At 49.8% G+C, this 4,658-nt stretch overlaps 1 pseudogene; it reads right to left on the minus strand.

Moving 5' to 3' along the window:
- Nucleotides 1–1,501: 1,501 nt before the first annotated feature.
- On the minus strand, nt 1,502–4,371 carry LOC136525583 (AP2-like ethylene-responsive transcription factor BBM2; annotated as a pseudogene).
- Nucleotides 4,372–4,658: the final 287 nt, after the last annotated feature.

Raw genomic sequence — 4,658 nt, forward strand, 5'->3', positions numbered from 1 at the left:
TATAGTACCTAAACTTGTACGTCAGTGTTATCTAGGTCTCAAGCTTCTAAATGTACATATATACAGCTCCCCAAACTTGCTAAGTCCGATTCTAAAATGAATTGGAATTACTAAGTGTTTTCATGGTTTGCAACTCTCTCCCGTAGTCGTACGAGTCCAAGTAAAGTATGGAGGTCAATCCCTAGACAAATTGAAATTCATGATGTGCTACAAGTTATCTAGCTAGGTAACCATGCAACAAGCTAAAGTTCCTGTCGCAACCTGTCGCAACACGCGTATATATTTGCTAGTATTAAAAGGAGAAACTTTCTTCATCTGTCTCTCGGTCCGTTACTCTCTCCCATGTTCATCCGTCCATCCTTCTACTCACGAGCATAAGAAAATTTTGGTTGGTTTTGCTAATAGGAACAGGGCGTGATGTACTAGAGATAATATTACTTGTTTTAATGTCTCGTCCATAATCTGAACTCACGTCTCGTGCTCTTCCGAGATATAACAGTGTGCCTAGCAACAGTGCAGAGTCTGATTTGAATACATGTCCAGTGATGGTATGGAGTTCGATTTCAATACGTGTTGGAACAGATGACACGATCGTCGAATAAATCTCCAAGACACAAATCATCCACGTAACAACACAATAAGTTGTATATTTTGTTCTAACGTGCGCATGGGTACGTCCGCTACACACTATGTAGTCTGAATCCAAGACGCGCGTTCAGCTATGGTATGGATAACCCTGGGCAAAATTAACCGAGAACCGAAATAACCGGAACCGAAACCGAAAGAACTAGAACTAAAAAAATTCAGTTCCTTATTCGGTTCCTGATATTGAGGAACCGAAATAACCGAAGAAAATTCAGTTCCTACTCTCGGGTAACCGAATTAACCGAAAGAACCGAATTACATGAATTATACTTCACTTACTTATATTTTGTAAGATTATGTTTGGTTTATGTGTGGTGTTTTATATTTGACTTGCTATATATTTGTGTTACTATATTACTATTGTTTTCTCATAAATTATTATTATTAAAAATTAATATAGTGTTGCATAAATTTGCCTTACAACACGTATATTTATTGTTGTCTCGAGGTTTTCTCAAAAAGTTCGGTTAGAACCAAAACCGAAACGAAATAACCTAAAACCGAAAGAGTCGATTCCGAGAATTTTTTTTAGAACCGATCGATTCCTATTTTCTAAGAACCAAATTTCTTTAAAGACCGAGGAATCGAACGAAACCGAACCAAAAACTGAATGCCCAGATAAGTATGGATCCCGATTCCAAGATGTATTGAAACAATCCATGCGATCGTTGAATAAGTAGGTGAGGCGCGAAGTATCCAACAGGTGACCACACGACAATCTATATGTTCTGCTGTAACATATACGGGTAAGTTTGCTGGTATTATCATTACTCTACAATGCATGTGTATGTACCTATCAATTTCACACATATTTGAATGTCATTCCGATTAGCTATGGAACAATTACGACGACCGAAATCCACAGAAACTGATAACTGACGCACGTCACCATGTACTCTTCCATTTTTCACACCTCACGCACCCAGCTCCTAACATTCTATACTCAAGCTTGCTACTCATTCGCAGCTAAGAACTGAAGAAGTGAAGCTCGAGTTCTGAGCCATAGCCATTGTGGACACATTTGTCAGCCGCTGGGATCAGAGATTGAGATCAGATCCGTCCGATGATCGTAGGCAGCCCCAGAGCGACTGCTCGATGCGCGCGAAGCTGTCGTCGAGCTCGTACATGGAGCAGGCCAACGCGTCCGCGTCCTCGTCCGCCCCCGCCGCGCCGTAGAGCTCGCCACCGTGGCCCAGCTCGCCCTCCGCCTCCGGCTCGTCGTGCTGCTCAACTTTGGCGTCAACAACGACGTGCGGCGACACTGCCCCTTCGCCCGCGAGCACGAGCTGCTGCTGCTGCACGTCGCCGCCAGCGTTCCGCGCCACGAGCTCCTGGAACACCGACGACCGCAGCAGCAGGCTGAGCGCCGTGGTGGACGACGACGGCGACGGCCTCCCGACGCACAGCGCCGTCGGGCTGGGCCCTGCACTGCCTGCGGCGTACACGGATCCCACGTCGTCGAGGCCGCCGCCCGGGAACAGGGCAGCCCCGCGCGCCGCGGCCAGGTGCCCGCGGTAGAGGTCGTCGACGTCGACCTGCAGCATGCCGGCCGCGGCACCGTGCGGGTGCTGCAGTAGGCCGCCGGCCTGTAGGGACAGCGACGACGCCGGCGGTATGCCCGGCCCCCTGACGCCCGACGTCGGGGTGCCGGCGCCGGCGTCCTCGCCGCCGACGGCGCCGCCGCCGCCGCCGGGCTTGAGCCAGCGGATGTAGGTGCTGAGGTCGAAGTTGGTGACGGCGTTGATGCCGCGGTACTCGATGGCGGCGATGTCGTAGGCGCGCGCCGCCTCCTCCTGCGTGCTGTAGGTGCCCAGGTACAGGTACTTGTTGCCGAACACCCGGCCGATCCGTGCCTCCCATCTGCCGTTGTGGTGGTGCCTGCATGCATGCGCGACGTGCGTGCGTTCAGGCCATGCATGCATGCCGGCGGCTAGGCGCGGCGAGATGATCGGAATTCGGACAAGCGGTCGTCCGTACGTACCGTGCGACGCCTCTGTACTTGGAAACTCCTCGGGAGAAGCCGTTGCTCTTCCTGCTTGCCATGGGTGAAAACAAAAACATTACTGTATCACTCTTGGATCTTTCTGTGAGCTGTGGAGCACATCACAACACGTACGTACAGTTGGTGCATAGAACTATAGGACTAGTGTATGCTCACCTTCTTATGGAGGCAAGGTACTCTTCCTTGGACACATTCTGGATCACTTTGAGCTCCCTCTCGTAGTCCACAACCTGCCGGATGTAAAAAAAAATCATATATTGATCACAATGCTCGAAACCTGAAAAATATTTTATATAACATATATACACTTTGCCTAGAAATTTTATTTGGACTGTTCTCAAAAGTACCTTCTACAACTGTAGTACCGATGGTTGTACAAGATATATATAGGATTTTGCTTGTACAACTTTTTTGATATATATATAAAAAACTCGATCGGCGGGATAGACAACCCGCTTAAGATAGAAGGTGACCTTCTCAGGCAGATTGAGAAAATCTCTAAATCTTTATCTCACCCATACACAACGACACCGTTGTCCATGTGAGAATGGACCAAACCTTAAGCCCGTTTTGGCATGGGACAGATAAAGGGGGTTTTTTACAACATACCGAGGTGGGGAGTCGAACTTCTGAACTAGGGCTTCCCACGACGGGGTGACTACCAACTGAGCCAACTGAGCTACAACTTTGGGTATCAAACTCTGTAAGGAAAATTTGCAACAGAGTTCCTAATTTCCTATGTCGGGCAGAGAACAGTGTCACGGCACATGTCAGTGATCTACAGTGCAAGTTTCTTGTTTGGCCGGAATCATCTGCAACTTCCCTACGGCACTCTTCTTATTATTGTGTATTTTTAGAGGTTTGTGCTAGATATATACCTTAATTTTTCTTTTTCACAGCCCTGCTGCTGCTGCTGCTACGTATACGTATATTTCATCAAAAGGAACCGTAGCTTTATACTCCGATCCATACCACACCAGTATACGACGTACCGGAAAGTTGGTGTAGGTGGTAGGTCCCCAGTACTTGAGCGCTGCCAGATCATAGGCTCTTGCTGCCGCGTCTTCCTCGTTGTACGCTCCAAGGTAAACTGTGTTCAACATCGTGCACGCGTACGTACGTGTGTCATACAAAAGATCGATATGTATCATCTTGTTCAAGCTCTATTTTGTACGAACTACTGCGTACCTTGCTTCCCTTTCTTCTTCTGCGTAGGGTTCCAGGTCCCTTTGTCCCACAGGTGCGCCTCGAACCTGCCCGTCCACCGATGCCTGCGTGTGTACACGTGTAGCAACAAGCCAACAACGTTCACGATCAACACGTACGCCCAGACCAACACGTACATCGGTACATGCATGCTCTTTGCTCTATACAAATAAAAGCACAAATAGCTAGCTTAATTACCTGCTTACGCCTCTGAACCTTGAGCTCCTCTTGGTCGCGTTACTGTTGCTACTCGCCGACTTGTCGCCGCCGCCGGCGACCGCCTCGTCCTTGCCGCCTCCGTTGCTCATCGTCACCAGGGACGACGACGACGGCTCCCTCTTCCTGCTCCTCTTACTCTTCGCAACACCGTCCCCGCCGCCGCCGCCGGTGGCCGCAGGAGGCGACGGCGTCGGCGTAGTAGCACCGCAGTACAGCCCCTGCCCTCCTCCCCCTCCGATGCCGATGCCGATGCCGCCGCCGTGGAGCTCATCCTTCACCTGCAGGCTGTAGGTTGCCATGGCCACCACCAGATCAGAACTCAGAAGGCTAGCCGATAGCTAGGTGTTGTGCTTTGGAACCAAAGGGGAGGTAGCTCCGCTCCTACGTGCGTGTGAATGTTTATATGCAGCTGAGAACAGATGGCAGGGATGGGTATTCGTCCTTGTTTCCATCTATCGCTGAAAACGACAGCAGGCGACGGTGTTCTCGGTGCGAGGCCCCTTTGTCTCTTGCTGGCTTCGACAGCTTACACGCCTTGCATTGTGTTGCCAGTTTGCCTGCGTACTTGGCGCATATTCATTGGCCG

This window comes from Miscanthus floridulus, chromosome 19 (genome assembly GCF_019320115.1).
Source record: "Miscanthus floridulus cultivar M001 chromosome 19, ASM1932011v1, whole genome shotgun sequence".
NCBI classification, from domain to species: domain Eukaryota; kingdom Viridiplantae; phylum Streptophyta; class Magnoliopsida; order Poales; family Poaceae; genus Miscanthus; species Miscanthus floridulus.